Here is a 21,370-nt window from a genome sequence, read left to right on the forward strand (position 1 = left end):
AATCTTTCCTTTCTAATATTGAAAATTGATATATGTACACATTTTACCTATTTTGGTTATGATATCATTTTTGATAATCTTAAATTTTATCTTTATACAACATAACAATATTGTTTATACACAGTCGCCCATAGTACCTATGATAAAATTTCCTCTGTACGAACATCATAGGTTTTATTAGCGTCTTGCCCCTTTAACTGGTAATTAACATCATGATTTAGGGTCTTCCCCTATCCAGCCTCCTTTATAGACACTTTATACCCAATTTACTACTCCTAATATCTTGAAAATATTTATGACCATTCCTAGCCATGAGCTGTCAACTCACTCTTGCCTTTCATTCCAAACAGGCACAGTCCTCCAGTCTTAGATTTAGTAGTTGATAAAAAGACAAATAAATTAAAAATGAACCACAATCCTTTACAAAGTATGACTCCAGTAAGCTTCATGCCTTTCTTGGAAGTGTAGTATATTTTTAACTACAATAGCGACAACATGGATTTCTTCCATCTTCTTGCTCTGTTAAAGAATTTGAGTAAAATTATGTTCATGCGTCCGACTGATTAAAATTCTATTTATTTGTGCAGCTGATGATAGCCTTGCAGTTAAATTGATGTAATAATTGCATTGCTCAATTAAATGGAGCCGTTTGAAACGGTCGTAAAGGATCACTTCTTGATATCCTGTAGCTTATTTTGATTTTGTATATATACTTATATATATATTGTTATATTTCGGGACGGTCATTTTGTTTTCCTAAATAAATACACGCACTATATTTTTGGTCTTTATTCTATTTTTACTGTTCCTATTCTAACTCACGTCCATTGTCCGGAAATCTTTCGTCACACATCTGTGATCTCTTCAGCGACACTTTTCGTCTTCTTGCGTGCTCTAAATTCAATTATTTCATTCTGCCCTTGTATGACGTGTATCCTTATGTGCGCATGCATTTGCATTCATGTTTGCGTGTGTGCATGTGTGTGTGTGTGTATACGTGTGTGTGTGTCATTGTTCTTAGTAGCAGACTTACCTTTCCTTCAGCCCCATACTCTCACCCCGCTATCGCTGCTGTTGTCATAGGACCCGACAATTTGGTACTGTTCCTGTACCTATCAGTATTTGTGTGTTGCTGCACGGTGCTGACATCGCGGTTGTTGTTGTTGTTGTTGTTGCCATTGTTGTTACCGCCGCTGCTGCTGACGTTGTTAGTCATGTTGTTGATACTGTTGCGGCCGTCTGTGATGTGACACTCTGGTATTGTTTGCAGACCCTCAGGTAAGCTTCTCCAGAAGATCTTATATCCATAAGTAGGTTGATTTATTTGACCCTCACCAGATATATGAATTTCAGAGAGCGCAACTTTATCAAGGGGATATTTTTTATGCTCACATGCAATAAGTGCAGTACCACTTACTGGCCTCTTGTTGAAATTATCATCAAGAACTGTGTGCGCACATTCAAACAGTCAAAATTCAGAGGACGTTTATATTTACTTTTCTTGAAGATTATTTGAGACATTTTAGAGTAAGTTACAAGTGCATTTTTAGGTCTCTTCCAACCAACCAACCAACCAATTCAATGATTTTACTAACATTTGATGTACAAGACGTACCTGTGGAAATTAATAATTTTCAGTGGGTGTATCTTACACTGCAGTACACAACAGTAAAATATATATATTTTAAAAATATGAATAACATGAGATTTAAATATAAATAATATATAGACGCAGGAGTGGCTGTATGGTAAGTGGCTTGCTTACCTACCACATGGTTCCGGATTAAGTCCCACTGTGTGGGACCTCGCGCAGGTATCTTCTACTGTAACCTCGGGCCGACCAAAGCCTTGTAAGCTGATTCGGCACACGGAAACTGAAAGAATCCCGTCGTATATATATATATGTGTGTGAGTGTGTGTGTCGGTGTCTTTACTCCCCACCCCACCCCATCCAACATCGCTTGACAACCGATGTTAGTGTCTACGTCCTGTACATTACCAGTTCCGCATAAGAGACCGATAGAATAAGTACTGGGCTTACAAAGAATAAGTCCGGGGGTCGATTCGTTCGATTAAAGGCGGTGCTGCGGTCTTCCAGCATAGCCGCAGTCAAATGACTGAAACAAATAAAAGAATTAAAATATATGAAAATAGGAATATAGATATACATACATATAAGAATATATAGAAAACAATTATAAATATTTACTTATGTGTTGGATGGCCGTTGACTGCTCATGAGATCGCCCGCCGTTTTTCGAGTCTTATTTTCCATCCCACAGGGTGTCCAACAATCCCTCTCTTCTCCAAGCGAGTCTTGTGGGGTTGCCAGTGTAGTCGCCGAAGATCCAACCATGCAACAGGTTGTACTGGATTGCATGTTACTAATAGCACTCAAGAGCGACCTGCCATTGTGGGCGAGTGTGTCTGTGTTAGTGAATGAGTCTGTATAAATACACACACACACACACACATATATATATACATATATAATGATATTTCTTAACATACATGTTTATACATGTACATATGTGTGTGTATATATATATATGTGTGTGTGTGTGTGTATACATGTGTACATATATACATATGTATGTATGCATGTATGTATATATATATGTATGTATGTATGTATGTATGTATGTATGTATGTAATGTATGTATGTATGCGCGTGTGTATGTATATGAACAAGACGCATTCGCAATGCAGGTTTATCCATTTGCAGCTGAATGGATTGGAGCAACGTGGAACGAAGTATTTTGCTGAAGAATAGCGCATCACCGGTCTGAGAAACGAAATCACGATCTTGGGGTTCTGAGTACAACACTCTAACCACTAGGTCATGAACATTAACACACACGCACACACACACACGTACGCACATACAAACACAGATAGATAGATAGATAGATAGATAGATAGATAGATAGATAGATAGATAGATAGATAGATAGATAGATAGATAGATAGATAGATAGATAGATAGATAGATAGATAGATAGATAGATAATGACATCATTATTGGCTTCCTCTGATGATACAGATATATAACGTCCTATATAATATTCACTTCAACATCGCAGTAGATAAATGTAAATATTGGGATAAAATTTGAATTTTATTTATCTAGGGAAACACTGGTTTCTGTTCAGTTGTACTAAGTAGACTACAATTTATTGAAACTTCTATTCGCACCAATAACCGCAAACACTAATCCAGTAAATGGCTATTTTCTAATAGCATTCCATTAAATTATTAAATTTATATTCTTTGTATTAAATTTATTGCCATTGTAATAATAAATTCGCGACTAACTCGGTGCTTGTTGTATAGAGTAAGTATAAATAGTAGGGACCTTATGCAATCGTCTATTGCCATTTATTTATATTATATTTTATCATTCTCACTAAATTAGATGTTCCTATTTACGATAATGTCATAAAGTAGGATATTTTTACTGAGTAATTCTATTTATCACATATCAATGGACTGCAAATTCTATCATATATGGTTAAATAGCAAATATATATAATATATAATTTCTCTCATATCACTATTAACTAAACATTACTTGTAGAAATTGACATTTAAATATAAAATTCAATATTTTACTCATAAACAAATAATAATATATACAAGTAACAACGTTTACACACACACACACACACACACACACACACACACACACATATATATATATATATATATTATATATATATATATATGTATGTAAGTATGTATGTATGTATATAATATATAATATTTATACAGCTTTTATGCTCGCGGCCACTAACGTTATTTTGAAAAATATTATCGTTCTTTTATATATATATATATATATATATATATATATATATACATATATATATTTATAATGCATAAAAATATAATGCATAAAAATCAGATTGAGTCTTGCTTGCTTGCTTGCTTGTAATGTTACTCAGGCAAAGTGGCGCATAATGGGAAAATACTATGAATTAATCCCCCACCCCTCCTCACCTGAAATGTAAATAAGAGCGGAATGAAATAAATTTCGCATAAATTGGATAAGTAGTTGTGAAGATATTAAGGGTTTTCGGTGTATGAATACACAAAACGGTGCATAATGGGAAAAGTCTCCGAAATTAACTTTTCCTGAAAGGGAAGTAACTCTTACCTTTCGATTATACAGTGACTTGACGAAAGATGTTTCCATTTTCGCTTTTATTAAACACAAATTTTAATCATTTAGAAATATTTTTTAGTGAATGTGATTTAAAAACTGTAAGTTGTTTGTACAGTAAGTATTTATATTTTATCTTTCTTTAAACAGACAATATTTTAATGGTTTTAAAAATTATTTTCAAGTGAATACCATTACAAAAATTATTTTTCCCATAAACATTTCGTGAAAGACCCATTCGTAAACTCTGTGAAATAAATTGTTTCCATAGTATTTTTTATTCGAGTGTATTCAACGTATCTCATTTCCAAACATTTGGCTGCTAGTTCTAGCACGTCCTGCTACCACGTAACTGCTATTTGCGATAAATGACCCTAAATGACTGTTACACTGTCACGTGATAGCAGGGCATGCAAGAAATAGCAGCCAAATCTTAATTTTTCTGGGGAAAGTAGTAGCTTACGCTTAATTTCGATGTCACATTCGTTGAAAGCATGCAAAATAACCTGGGTAAGAAAAGAACCCACGAAACAAAACCCCATTGTTGTGGAACTCAGAATTTCCCCGGTGACCCAACAGCTCTCGTGTAGTCTAGTATAACATATATATATATATATATATATATATATATATATACATACATACATACATACATACACACACACACACACACATATATACACACACACACACACACATATATATATATATATATATATATATAGGTCAAATTTACAGTATGTAAAAGACGAAGATAGTTTAGGGTACAACGAATATACGTATTATTGTCACGCTCCGGAAGAATGGAAAAATTTTCAACGTTTCTAACCTACGCTCTTCGCCAAGAAGGGTTGAGGGAGAAAATGAAAAGATATGAAAAAACGGAGAATATATACATACATATATATATTGTGTGTATCGTTGGCGTTCTTTTTCCTACGTCTTCCCTTCCTTAAATCTTTCCTTTTCCTATGTTTCTGACGAAGAGCTCCGCTCGAAACTTTAAATCCTCCTTCTTTCTTTCCTTTCCTGGGCGTCCAATAACACTATACTTGTTTCACATCCTCGCGTTGTTGTGTTTTCTCGTTGTGTTTTCATGTTTGGATTAACTTTATATAGATAGTTGAGTAAACGCCATTTAGAAACTGTGTTGACTGCAATCTTACAGTTGTAAAATACCAACATGTATGAGCCAATATAATTTTGTAGATTGATCAAATACCGAATACAAAATATCTGGGATCCGCGCTTTATTTACATTTTGTTTACATTTTGTAAAGACCACTGAAATTAGGTAAGTATGCTAGTCTAGAGAATTTCATTTTATTTTTTAAGCTGGCCAGTACTAATATACGAGAAACAAAAGTTTATCATTATTATTATTATTATTATTATTATTATTATTATTATTATTATTATTATTATTATTAGTGTCTTCCCTGTTAGAAATATATTTTTATTATCACGTATCTGGTGTTAGATTGATTTTTATTGCTGTCTTTGGGCTGTGTCGTATTTACAATACATTGATCTAACTCTCTATCTCGTTGACCTTCTGTCTCGCTCTCCTTTCTGTGCCTGTGAGTATATTTTTTGTGTGTATGTGTGCATACATTTATATGCACACGCTTAAGGATAGATCTATAAAAACAATGCATTTGTAGATATAGTTGACGTGCACATACGTATATTTGTTTATACATATATACACATATATATATACGTGTGTGTGTATGTATGTTAATATATATATATATATGTATGTATATATATATACGTATATATATATATATATATATATATATATATATATATACATATATATACATATATATACATATATATATGGTTATATATATATATGTGCATATATATATATATATATATATTCTTCACTCGTTTGTCCGGAAAGCTTTCGTCACCCATTTGTGACCTCCCCAGCAACACTTTTCGTTTTTGCACGTTTTCTTGTGCAGTAAGTGCAGAAACAGCACACACAGAAATGAAGTGTTGCTGACGAGGTCGCAGATGTGTGACGAAAGGTTTCCGGACAATAGGCATGAGTTAAAATAATAAAATAAGAATAATAAAGAGCACCCTAGAACGAAGGCGAGAAAGATATGCAGTGACATAAATCTAGAAAACCCTAGTATCAAACTTCGGTTTTGAAAGTTACACCAACAGTTGAACGGAATACCATTGCATAATGCCAAAGATCCCATTGTCGACATCAAGATACAGGATCAGATCTTGCAACAGCATGGATTTGAACGGCTCTCAGCACTACAATATCCATCTTGCATTTTTCAAATAAATATTTTTTCTGTTATGAATTATTTAGTTATTAATCACTTCCTAGAAAAATTATTGTAAATAATAAGCATAACTTATAATATATCCAGTAAAAGTCCAATACAGAAAATGAAGTAGAAATGTAAATATCTTTATTTTTTATTTACCTTCTCTACGGAACACTAGTGTATGAATGTATATATATACACATATATATGTGTGTGTGTGTATGTGTGCGTGTGCGCGTGTGTGTATGTGTGTCATGTGTGTGTGTGTGTGTGTGTGTGTTAAATAAAATGAGACAACAAAGCCAAAGCTGTGTGGAATGTATAGGATATTGATAAAGAGAAAGGTAGTCTTACAGTAAGGTAGTCTTATATTCCTTCCTCACATTCTTATCTCTTCCTTACATCTCTCCCTCTATTCGTTTTATCTTGATAGCCCTACTCTCCGATTCCCTCACTATATCTTGACCGCCATCTAGCACGCCTATTTTCATTTTTTCTTCCTTTTTCTCCCTTCTTTCCTCCCCTAGTTATTTTGACTATTACCATTCTCCTCCTAACACATGTATCTCCTCTCTTCTCACTATCTACTTACCCCTACCAGTACGTTCTCAAAATTTCATTCACACCACAAGACCCCTTTGAATAAACAGCACATGGGATTTATGTCTCCACACTATCCATTTGTAATACCAAAATATGAATTCCTATCGAAATCTACATACCATGGACAAGAAGCATCTCAACCCACACGCAACACTTGCCTTGGATAATGGAATTGCAACTGTAACATCCTACATATATTTTTTATTTCTATTCTCTTATTTCCCTTTATACTTCCTATATCCATCCTTTTCCAAAATAACTCCTTATATCGAACTCTACTATTTCCCTCCCATTAACTCTCTCATATCGCCTCTGATGAAGGGATATCCCTAATATTCCAGAAACAGCTGTAAGACTACCGTTCTCGTTATAAATGTTCTGTAAGTTTCACACTGCCTTGGCTTTGTTGTCTCATTTTATTTAACATATACATGCTCACACTCGACCCGTATTAGACTCATCACTCGTATTATCGAACCGAGAGTCTCACTACGGTACTCCCGTAGCACTTACATAGCCTTACCTACCATCTTGGGTCTTCTGGATACTAATACCTCATATATATATATATATATATATATATATATATATATATATATATATATGCACAGGCATTGCACGATAATAACATTGATTAAGCTTCGTGCAATGGCCATACTCGATAACGAGGGGGCAGCCACCATGTATGTATGTAAAGAGAGAGAGAGAGAGAGAGAGAGAGAGAGAGAGAGCGATTGTCTACATTGTTATCTAATTATATGCCGAGTATGTAAATTTAAAACGATAATGTATAATATACAACATTTTAATACCTCAGTTATGATTAATAACTATATTTACTATAAACCATAAATGAATTCTAATTATCCGTCTTTTATTGTACCACCGTACCGTAGCCCTTGCCTTTAGAAGGTATTAAACACTTAGAACAAGCAATACCAGTTATTATAAGTCAGTAGAAGAGATTATGTTTTAATCAATTATACATGTTCAGAACTTATGTTATCAGAGTTGAACGGATATGTTGTTGTGGGCTTTGCGTGTTTCAATATTACAAAGGCGGAATGCGGTGAGCTGGCAGAAACGTTAGCGCTCAGAGCGAAATGCTATTCGGTATTTCGTCTGCCGTTACGTTCTGAGTTCAAATTCCGCCGAGGTCGACTTTGCCTTTTATCCTTTCGGTGTCGATAAATTAAGTACCAGTTACGCACTGGGGTCGATGTAATCGACTTAATCCCTTTGTCTGTCTTTGTCCCCTCTATGTTTAGCCCCTTGTGGGCAATAAAGAAATAAGAAACGTTCGCATGCCGTGCGAAATATTTAGCGGTATTTCGTAAGTCTTTACGTTCTGAATTCAAATTCCGCCGAGGTCGACTTTGCTTTTCATTCTTTCGGTGTCGATAAATTAAGTATTAGTTGCATACTGGGGTCGATCTAATCGACTGACACTCTCCACGCAAAATTCGGACCTTGTGCCAAGTGTAGAAAAGACTAACCTAAGTTAGCGCTTTTCAGCTTTCGCAAATATTCGGAAAATGCAATAGCGTTTAAAGCACACTATAAAACAATGTGTATGCTTGTGGCACCCAAGTTTATTATATTATTTATGCTGACGCATGCTTTATATATCATTAGTTTTAATTTGATGTATATCTCTATAAATATTTTTTTAATTAACCAATTATAGTTATTAAAACACGTATAAGATTTCAATTAATAGGAAAATTACGCGCATTATTATTATTGCTGATTACATAATATAATTAAGCTAAATGTAGCAATACGCTATATAGTGAGCGATAGCAGAATAGTTTTTAAAATATCTACCGAGTATTCTGAAGTATCTGTGTTACGGAAAATATAATTGTTTAAGAAATTTAGTTTGACGACAAATCATAAGTGCAGCACCCTAGCCATTAGAGCATTCGCCTTCACTGATAGACATACACATGTACACACACACACACACACACACACACACACACACACACACACACAAACACAAACGCACACACACACACAACACACACACACACACACACACACACACACTCACATATATATATATATATATATATATATATATACATAGCAGTCGGCTGTCTACCAAGTTACACTCACAAGCTATTTGTTATAAACGTTACTTCGGTAAAAGGCCTTTTACCACGTTGTGTTATTGCCGCGTTGTGTTATTGAAAGTGGTAGCAGGTAGTTGTGAAGATAAAGTTATTCACTACACGGGCCTACATGCTTTCGCTTTCATTTTTCTTTTATTTCGTTTGCCATCTTTGTTGACCTTCCTCTTGCTGTTCTCTAGGACTAAGTATATGTCGTAGACACTTCTTGTAATGGTACCATTGAACATTTTGAATGTCCGTTTTATTGCATTTCATTGTTTAAAGGCATGCTCAGTTGAGGATTTTACTATTCACATGACTATGTTACAAAGGGTAGCCATATATAATTCGTTGGCTTATTTCACATGCACAGAAGAGATGAAAGGCAAACTTAACAAAGAGAAAGGTATATTTGAATACCGAATGTACTTAACTTGTTCTAACGTTGTTTGACTGTGACTAATTTCTCACAGCCTTTTGAAGTAAATAAATTTCTTATATTTTATTCAGCTGTTGAAAACGGAAAAGCTGAGTTCACATACCTGAACTTGGTAAATAAATAAAGCCTTTAATCAACAAATAAATAAATCGCTTAACAAATAATTCAAATTTCAGCCAATAAATAAAATTTTTACTCAACAAACATTCAACCGACAAATAAATAAATTATTCACTGGACAAATAAATTAAATCCAGTTAAACAAACTCAACGCCATTTAGTATTACTTCTGACGATTGTCTTGAGCTGCATACTTATGAAGGATATTTCACTATAAATACTCTTATAAATATATAAGCTACCTATGACAGTGCCAACTATCTTAGCATCCCTTATACTGAATAACAACTTGTAGAAAACTGAATGTAAAAAGTAATGCTCTCTGCATCGAATTGTTCTGAACAGTATGCCACATTTAGTGTTTGTTCTCTCTTTAGAAATGTGATTGTACTGGATATAATTTTACACTACATCTAATAGTGGGGTTTTGAGGAGAGTTGAACTACTTAACAGTCAATCCGAGTCCTAGCTAATAGTTAATTAGCATTTTAAGGCTTGCTTACCTATGTATGTGAAGATTGGATCCGAGTGTGCAGAAGAAATATTTACGACTGAATGGACGGCGGCTGAAACAAAACATCTTGGAGAACAGAGAAAGATAAATCAAGAATGACATTTTGATAATCTACTTCATTTTAAACAAAGTCACAAACAAGTCATTTAGTCATCCTTAAGTATTTATAACAAGATGTTCTTCGTTGATTCGTCAGATGAAAATGACAGACGTAATTATACTCGTACTAGTGACTACCTAGGATACATTTCTTGTGCACGTCCTCATGTTGTCTGTTTTTATTCGTTTTGTTTTTATTCTGTCTCCATCCTAAGACATTATGACTTGGTCTCGCTACTGGAATGAAGATGACCATGGATAAGACATTAAGGCTGAAAGTGCGCAGCCCTTCTACACTTTAAACAAAGTCACAGACAAGTCATCAGTCATCCTTAAGTATTTTTAATGACATGTTCTTCGTTGCATCGTCAGATGAAAATGGCAGACGTGTTTATACCCGTACTTGTGACTACCTAGGTCACTAAAAGAAAATACATTTATCTTATATTCTGTTACCAATATATTGTGTTTGAAAATGCACACATATTCGTATACATGCACAAACGAGAAGGCGCGTGGCTTAGTGGTTAGAGCATTCGGCTCACTATCATAAGGTCAAGAGTTCAATTCCCGGCGACGTGTTGTGTCCTTAAGCAAGACACTATATTTCACGTTGCTCTAGTCCGCTCAGCTGGCAAAAATGATCAGTAGCCTTGTCACACTCTGTATCACGCTGAATCTCCCTGAGAACTACATTAGGGGTACACGTGCCTGTGGCTCGCTCAGTCAGTTGAACTTTAATTTCACGAGCAAGCTGTTCCGTTGATCGTATCGACTGGGGCCCACGTCGTCGTCACCGACGAAGTGATCCCACTATATATTTGCACACACAAACGCACGCGCGCATTCACACGCATATACACACATGTATATCCAAATAAACTTACGTGTGTGTGTGTATGTCCGTGTATGCACGCGCATACTTGTGTGTGCATGTAAATATGTATATTGTGGTTTCACTTAAGGATAGCGATACTAATAAGAGCTGCTAGAATCCACAATATTAATGAATTTGGATAAAATATCAGGAAAGTGCAGAGGCGCAGGAGTGGCTGTTAGGTAAGTAGCTTGCTTACCAACCACATGGTTCCGGGCTCAGTCCCACTGCATGGCACTTTGAGAAAGTGTCTTCTACTATAGCCTCGGGCTAACCAAATCCTTGTGAGTGGATTTGGTAGAGGGAAACTGAAAGAAGCCCATTGTATATATCTATAGGTGTATATATATATATATATTATATATATATATATATATATATATATATATATATATACATGTACATATATACAACGGGCTTCTTGAGATACAAAGAGAGATACAGATATATGTGTGTGTTTGTGTGTGTGTGTCTGTCTGTGTGTTTCTGTGTCTGTGTTTGTCCCCCAACATCGCTTGACAACCGATGCTGGTGTGTTTACGTATCCGTAACTTCGCGCTTTGGCAAAAGGGAACGATAGAATAAGTACTAGGCTTACAAAGAATAAGTTCTGGAGTCGATTTGCTCGGCTAAAGGCGGTGCTTCAACATGACCGCAGTCAAACGACTGAAAAAAGTAAAAGAGTAAAAGTTTGAAAGAGCGTAACGTCAATATATAAATGGTAGAAGAATAGGAACTACGTAATTACCTTATTAGTTTACATGTTCCTGCTATAAGAAGAAGTAACACACTCAGAGATAAGTGTTTGTGCCACTTATAGAATGCCTCCTAGGACGCTTTACGTCTTTTTCTATGCTCACAGGTGTGAACGCACTACTGCGTATAGCTAATGTAAGTGATTACAAAAGTCCTACTCTTTTATTATTCGTTAATTTTTATATACCCACACACACATACACAAGCACACGCATGAAAACGCACATACTCACACACACACAATCACTACACGTGTGCGGTTGGCGATTTATTTTCCTTCATTGGACTTTCCTTTTTTTCCCTCCCTCTTAATATATATATATATATATATATATATGTATATTAAGAGAGAGAGATACAGATATATAAAAAGTGTTAAATGCTTATGATATACAGATTAGTAGCTCCAGCTGAAGCAATCATATTTGATGCTCCTATAATCGAATTGTTTACGACGCGACCCCAATAATCATCGAAATCGATAAATGCCGTTCAGCACTTGTTTAATCTACAAAGAAATAAGCGAGGTTGACATGTTTGCATGTGTACACGTAGTAGTATAATTGCATTACCTTTTACAAAGAAAGGTTGATAATAACTTTGATGATCCAGGTTCCTCACCTTTATCAGACTGCCTGGTGAAAGCAAGTAAGCTGAAACCTTGAAATCACTGTCTCCTATTTCCTTTTCCCACTTAGTCAATATGTACCTTATAATATGTTGAGTAAAAACTTAGTTTAATGTCAAATCGTTTTTCATAAATGCTTTGACGTAAAAACAAATATATATATTGATATGTGTGTGTGATTGTGTGTGTAGTGATATATATATGTATATATGTATATATATATATATATATATAATATATATATATATATATATATTATATATATATATATATATATATATATATATACATACGTACATACATATACTTATATATACACATATATGTGTATGTATATGTATATATATGCATACATACATACATATATATATATGTGTCTGTGTGTGTGTAGCATTCGTCCTCTAAAGCATTCTTTATCTTCTGAGCTCATCATTACGATGTGTATAAGTACTTGCCCTGTCGTGAGATAAGTTACTCGGCAATTTGTATCGTTATAATAAATCAGTGGATAACGATTTCCGATCTGCATTATTTTTAATATCTACAGTTTAAGAGTTATTTGAAACCATTAAGCTTTATGGCCGAATATATTCCGAAGTTCTTACAACCATTGTTAAAATTTCACTTTCTACTTATCTATTGATTAATTAATTTGAAGCAGAATAAGGCGAAATCTTTCAGTTAGAGCAAGATGAAGCTCTAGATAGTGACACACAGTGCCGCATGATTTGGTCAGATGTAATACTTCAATTAGGTTTCACAATATATCACACCTTAGACTAAATACAGTTAGGTTTAAAGTAGATCAATCAATGTAAGTTACTGTCCTCTGTATTACATATGTTGGAGCTGTTTAAACTAAGTAATTTTCCGCGTCTGTCAAAAACAAAAAAGAAAAATAGAGAAAATATTTTAAAAAATAAGAATTGACTTTTGAAACACCAAAAGACAAATTATATTCAATAGTGTTTATTAATGTGCAAACAGCAGACAAAATGAAACAACTGGTCTCGCCATCGTAAACATTGTTCGAATGATTATATTTGATTGTTTTCTACAAAATACATCAAATCTAATCTATAAAATCCTCAAAACTTTTGATGACAGCTGAGGTCGATTTTCGTTAATGGTTACTTTGAGGAGTCAATATCGAGAGACCAGATTTTTACACATTTACATACTTTAGAAGTTGAAATCTGATTTAGTTAATATGTTCAATATCTTTATCCGAACACTGCAAAAGGATATTCCCAGTGTTTGGCAGTGTGACAAACGTAAAATATTTTAAATTGTCGTCAATTCCCAAACTAAAAAATTGTAATGTTCAGTTTTATGCAAATATAACAGATATCAGTAAAGTATAATCAGAATAAATAATTTATTGAAATTGTTTATTTTGAACTGAAATCTTAAAAGAAATTTATAAAATTGTCACTCGCATTTAATATGTGTTACACGTTGGTGTAAATCTTTTCCTTTGCGATTGTTTTCCTTGCAATAGGCCTATAATCATTCATTATGCTAAATAGGTTTGTTTCTTAGTCATGAATATACATACAACACTGAAACCTACTTTCCTCTCCTATTTATATAGAAAAATATTTTTAAAAATACAATTACTTAAAACCTGAATCAGAGTTACTGACGAGATAATTACATACAATTATGAAAGTAGTAAGTCAGTATCGAAAGAAATCTATATAACAGCAAGGTTACATGATAGCATCTCAAAAACAAAAAGGTCAATATCTTTATTCTTTTTTACAAAGGCCCATGCAATATTTGGTTGTCATTACAGCTTAATATACCAACAGAATGAAGTGCTTTAAGTGTAGATAATGTTTGTGATTCGGAACAAGAATGTTGCATATTCAAAATAACAAAATAATTCGTGTTCCCGAAATAGAAAATATTTTGTGCGATTAATTGTCACCCATACTGTACTTGCCCTAGCATCCATTCAGATTTCCATTCCTTGCCATGCTTTATTTTTTCAACAGCTTTAACCCTACGACTCTTCATGTAGAACATTAACCGCATCAATTTCGCAGGATATGAAGGATGTTCTCAAAGAATGAATAACTTCTTTTATTTCAAACCAAACTAATACAGAAAATAAATGCTGTACAGCTAGATAAGTCTGAGACATTCGTAATAGGTACCAGAACATAAAAAAACTAAATTGGTAAGATATTCGTCTGAACTCTAGGCATTTCTTCACGGAGATTAACATTTTAGGATAGTGTCATCATTAAAATGTATATAACTTTTGAAATTACTGTTATTTTTGTTCTTAATGTTTTGTGATACGTGTGTTCTTGCAAACAAATTCTTAAAAGCATTGCAGCCATATTTGGCTAATCTTTTGGAAAGTATCTTAGAGTATATAATCTAATATATCTTTTAATGTTTAAGGCATTAGAATGTGATATGAAATAGAATTGACAGTTAATTATAGCCGGTCTAGCAAAGCGAACGTGCAGCGGTTCCCTCAACCAATTGCAGATATACTGTTCTCATAAACGGTTCCTTGATGTCTCAAGTTAATTATTGAAGAACGATTAACAATTCTCAAACGCAGTCAATAAATTAGAAAATAATTATTCGAAGTTCGTTATTCGAATATAGATACTGAATGAAATTCCCAGCATGATGGCCTACCGACTGAGAATTAACATTGCTATCTAATCAGCAATGTTGTACTGAACCGATGGCCACATTAGTTAACTTTCACCATTTTATAGTATGTTTCTAAAAGTCTATTCCCGTCACTCAGTATCTTTCTATGTGCAAAACCTACACAGTTCACTAAGATAAAACGACATGAATATAACAAATTTCATTAGTCCCTCTTCTGAATACATGATCGCTGATATTCAAACTATTTATTTATTAATGTAATCTATGACTGTTTTTCCCAGTGAGATTTCCTACATTAAAAAAAAAACTGAGTGAAATGCCGCTGGGTTATGGTTGCGCGTGTGACTATGAGTAGATACTCTTCTTCACACATTACATGTTAAGAAACCCAATCCTAGTTTTAAATTTGTATTCTACGTTAACATTAGTACTGTGAATGAAAGTTGAGTTATGGAAATTTCGTGGAAGACAAAGCCGGGGCTGCTTTTGATCTTTCGTTGAACACTTAACACAACCATCTGGCGCAGAGAAGCTTTCAGACGACACCGGTCAATTGCAAATATTCAGGTCACGTCTGAGAACAACAAGCCGCTTTTCAAAAATCTTGGAAATCCTGGAGAGTCCCATGGGTACTATTCTTCCTCTGATTAATCCATGAAACTATACATAAAAAGTCATATAAAACACTAAAGACTGAATACTGTCAACTAATTTAATAACATTAGGTAAAACTTTATTTGTTAAACTTTTAACTTAGAAGGAGAAACAGGGTCGTGACCCTTTGTGAATCTAAACATTACAGGAAACTTATTTAACTTTTTGCACTTGTAGCTGTCTTCAAAAGCGACTTGATGTAGCATTTGGTTGAATCCAAAACGATTACATCGTAGACAGAATATTCTCTTCATTTCTTAACACACGAAACTATTAAATTCACTTAAAATGAATTTCATGAGGCATCAAATCTTTCGTCGTGTAACAGCAACCCGATCACTGACAGATTCGTATAACTGCAAGTAACACCATGGATCTGAGGGTACTATATGTATGTGTGTGTGTGTGTGTGTCTGTCTGTCTGTGTCTGTGCGTACGCGCACATGCGTGCGTCTGTGTGTATGTTCGATCTTACTTTCACGGCGGTGAAGGTATTGGTCGCCCACAAAACGAACGCTCTATATCAGCCCTTTAATGCGAGAGATTTCAAGAAACACAAAAGGGAATGGGAATGTTGGGAAATCGATTTTCAGGATTCGTCTCATTTGTATTGTCTTGAGAGAAGAGGTTTGCAATATTTTAGTAACTTATTTGCTTTATTCATCAACTGAAAACAAAAGCAGCAAGCCATCATGTTGTACCACCTGAAGCCACCTTTTCTGCCAATTCTTTGATCCCAGACTGACACCAGTTCTCGCCTATCGCGGCGAAGAACTTCTGTACTTAAGCTTCCACCTCTTCTTAACAGTATGGAGCACAGGGCGTGAGCTAGGGATCGGAACAAGTAATAAACCGAAGGAGATAATTTTCCTAACGTGCGTAAGTAGTGGCTAAGCGATGGTCAGCGTCCAGATCCTGTCGCCGAACATAGGTGTTTCGAACAGAATGTGATGCTCTACTTCTACTTCTGGTAGAATTATGAGGAGATAATTTACTTCCTATTCGCTTCGGACGAACATCTGGTACGGATCTATGCCATTGAGCTGCAAATATACCCAAAATTGGTTAGCAGAGAGCTAGCCGTTCTGCAGCAAGATAATGAATGACCTGATACCACACGAACAACACGGAATAACCTCCAGAGACTTGAGAGAAGAGAAATGATGCATATATTCCGAACCTAGCTTCCTCGGATTAATACGTGTTCCGATGCATGGCCTACTTCCTGCGCTTGCGACGCTTCATTAATCAAGCGGTGGTGGATGCTTCAGTGAATAAGTTCTTCGCCTTGAATCAGAGAGGAATCAAAGAACTGGCAGAAAGGTAGCTTCAGAGGATACAACGCAATGGCTTCGAGGTAGAATACTAGGCTTTTCTTTTTTGCAACTAGTTGAATAAAGCAAATAAGTTACCAAAAGATTGCAAAACGTTTTGCGGCAACACAATATTTATTGACTCCCGAATAGATGACGGGTAAAGTTGACACACAGAGCAAATAAATTGTCCAAAGCATTCTGTCTAACTCTATAACGATTGTATATGTCTGTATAGATATGGTGATAGAACTATATATAACTAGATGAAGTGTCCTGAATTCATGTCCCACAAACGAATCTATATTGTAAGAATGATATTCAAAACTGAAAAGGCCAAACTCCAACCTACCAGAAGTAAATAGTTACCTGCATCACTATACCTTTGATGGATGTATATGCATGTATAAAATCGCTTTTAGTTCATTTCTCTTCCATCTACATCGTATTGTAAAGAGACTAAAGCTCGGTATTAATCTATGCATGAAATTATTGATTACCTTCTGCTTACGTTACTTTAGATGCATTCATATATAAAATGGCAAAGTACCAAATTTATGTGCCTTCATAGATATGAAATTCTGACTTTCATATTAACCTCGTAAAATTATAGCTGTGCAGGGTTGCACCCACACTTCATATGAAATAGAAGCTTTATTTAAAATATTCTTTCGGAGTTCAACTGATTTAAAATAGCGGAATTCCAGACAAAACTCTCGCTAGTATATTAAGGGCATTATGGAGCATTTAAAATTGAATATTGCCAACGGAGTTAATATCATATGTCAAACATCATTTACCTTAAAGAAGCAATTTATAACATTTAAATTATAAGATGTGACAGGTTTCTCATTCTTTCCCAAATACCTTTTCTCGAAAGGATATTAACATTTATATTCAGGCTTACATTGTATACAATATATATATATATCCTTATTGTTAGAATGAAAAACGAGTATGCTTCATCAATAACACATACTAAGCATGCATAAGAAAAGCGCGAGACTCTAGTACAACTTACATCAACATAAATCATATAACTTGTACCTATTTAGTTCATAGTATAAATTCCACAAACAAAAACGGTCATTCGTTGATGTCGCATTTTAATTTTGTAAAAAATCAGATTTCACTAATATCTTTCTTTCTTTAACTAACCTCTTTCATTTCTTTAGTTTTTATTTGCCACGGAAGCGCGCACACATACACCCAAACATGCAAACTCACACATAAGCACGGCGCATGCTTGCACGCACACACACACACACAGACACAGAAGTGGTGTGACATTTTTGAGGACACTTAGCTAATCAGTACCTTACTTTCAGATCCCCGATGGGGAGATAACATGCTAACAGAAGAAATAAAATTATATTGCTCTACGTGTGGCACATAACGATTCAGAAATTGCCGTCGCAAGATATTATGCACACAAAGTGCCGATAAATTGGAAGCCTTTACAGGATTGTTTTATCGGAATCAATGACATAACTCATTCTAAACCGCCGGACACAATACGTGTACCGTAATTTATCCAGCAGAATCAAAACATCGGGAACGATCCCGGAAAATCAATGATATTCCTCGCAAAAAAATCGTCAAGTACCAAGTTACAGAAATGTGGTGTAAAAAAATATTCGACACAATTCGTATGTCCTGAAGAGAGGTCAATTTGTCTGTAACGACATTAGGAAGCGAGTATTCAACAAGGTGGAAAACCCTCACAAATATGGCATGCTTGGTTCTTTTCTGATGAGAATACAAATCTTTGGCTAAGACCAAAAGTCTAACAGAAAGGTATGTGCAGATCCGTCCGTGATGAGTAACGGTTATGTTGTGCGCCCGGAGACTCTTCCAATTAATGCTGCTAGATACATTTATGTGCTGGATATATTTTTGTTAAGCTCTGGAGGGATGAAGTATGCAGTGGAAGGTCATATATGTTTCAGTAAGAGACAGCACCTTCTCATAATTTCCTCGTAATCTAACAATGTATGTCACACAAGATTAACGATCATGTTACACCAAACTTGCAACCCGACACTGGCCCGATTTAAATCCCATAGATTACTACGTTGTTGAAACAAAGACTAAACGACATACGCATACTAACATAGCTTCGCTGAAGGATAATACTGTCCAGGTGATAATGTGCAGAATTAATGGAGAACATTTAGTAAAAACAGGTAAATAATTCCGGTCCTACATTAAAGTTTTGACCGAAGTTGGAAGTGAATTTATAGAATAATATTATTAGAAAGCTTTATAGAAATGTGTACAATTTTTATTAGAGTGTATTTTTTGTTTCTTTTTTGTTTTTGTTTTTCTTTTTGCTATAATATCATTGTTTTATAAACAGTATAGTATAGTTTTTGTTTCTTATATAACTTGTGATGTTACCGGGCTTGTTTGGCGTTTCGCTTCTTTAAACACTTAGACATTCTTAATCTTGTCATCTACTCGAGGTTGATCGAGCTTGTGTTCAGTGAAGAACAGAGTGACACGCACACACATGCATGTGTGTGTGCATGTATGTGTATGTATGTGTCTGTGTAATATGGAAGCTGATGACCCATTTCATCAGTACTTCGATAACTGCGTTCAGACAAAAGTATGATCGTCATTTGTAACCTGAACAAAGACACAATACGAGAAGCTTGAAGAAGCGAAAGAATAAATCCTCAACCTGAACACTAAAACACATAACCATGCGCATACTCACTGTGAAGTAAAAACAAAAGAGGATATAGAAACTGAGTTGGTGAAAGGAATTCCGAAACAGATCGATCGTCATTCAGCAATGTAAATGTATTACCGAAAAAGAAAACCTATTCCTCTTGTGGTAAAGAGATACAGCTTCGCTATCACTGGTACTTTACTGTCCTGCTTTCTTATAACCAAATCACCTGATTCAACTACTCATATTCACGAAAATTGTTTTTTTGTTTGTTTTTCTTTCCACAACAGTTGTGTGTATATGACCAGTTTTGCCATTGCATGTTTTTTGCTACTGTAGCTTCTTGGTTGGTTTAACTGCGTGTCAACTCCTAGAATTCTAGTCAAGGCTTTCCAGTTATGATGTGATGTTTCCTTTCTTTCAAATATATTTTATATAAATACACGTTGTCCAAAAAATTATCCAGTATGACTTGCTTTTGTTAATACGGGAGGATGCCATTCTAGAGAACTATAGTAATTATTTCAATACAATCGAATAACCGCTTTAATGTTATAATCAGAGATCTGAGAGAGATTTCGTTAGTTATATCCAACGGCTAAAATCTCCGACAATGTTATTTAAAGGTATTTCGGTTGATATTTTCGAAAGACAAGGGACAGCATACAGTTTCTCTATTGCTATTCGTAGGAATTTTCGGCTATTATTTCTAGGAGGTCGAGCTAGCGGTTGAAGCATCCCTCGTTGGTTCAAGTAATCCATTGGAAAAAAAATATGTCAATTTATGTTTTACTTTGATGTTTGTAAAATACATCTATGTAATAAAATATATCAATATAATATTTGTTAACATAGAATAAATAAAAAAAATACTGAAACAATATGTTCGGATTTCAGTAAGAAATTATATTGTTTTATTTTCTTTCATTTTCTTCAAAAACTCGATTTTTTCTTTTATTCCTGAAAATAGCTATGTGCATGGATACATATATATCCGTATTAGCAAATCACGTTTTAGTAACAATACAAATTAAATACGCCAGATTATATGCGTGTCCCTGTGTATACATATATGTACATCTCTCTGTCTTTCTCTCTTTTTCTCTCTCTCTCTCTATATATATATGTGTGTGTGTGTGTGTGTATCTGTGTGTGCGTGTTTGTGTGTGTGTGCATGTATGTGTGTGTGTTTTAAATTGGATTAATATAGTTTTTATATAGATAGCGAACAGAAAGCAATATACATTTCATTTTGTTTATCCACTACGTGGTTTGGAATATATCAAGTTCCACAGAAAAGTAGAGGGTAAAGGGTGATGTTTGTAATAGTATGTGTAAATAATAAACATATTCGATGCGCAACGGAAATGTTCGAATGTATTTTGTTTTTGGGAAAATGCCAAATGGTTGATAAAAATAAAATTACAAATGCAACGTGTTTAATACATTACAATGTCTGTTGGATAAACA

General features: G+C 34.5%; 1 long non-coding RNA gene across 1 annotated transcript; it reads right to left on the bottom strand.

Moving 5' to 3' along the window:
• Positions 1-169: 169 nt before the first annotated feature.
• Positions 170-19,665, bottom strand: LOC118762313. Its single transcript, XR_004998064.1, has 3 exons — positions 19,655-19,665; positions 6,847-6,849; positions 170-253 (listed from the first exon to the last, which is right to left on the bottom strand). It is a non-coding gene; the product is annotated as an uncharacterized LOC118762313 (long non-coding RNA).
• Positions 19,666-21,370: the final 1,705 nt, after the last annotated feature.

The sequence above is a fragment of the Octopus sinensis genome, linkage group LG2 (assembly GCF_006345805.1).
Source record: "Octopus sinensis linkage group LG2, ASM634580v1, whole genome shotgun sequence".
Taxonomy (NCBI): Eukaryota; Metazoa; Mollusca; class Cephalopoda; order Octopoda; family Octopodidae; genus Octopus; species Octopus sinensis.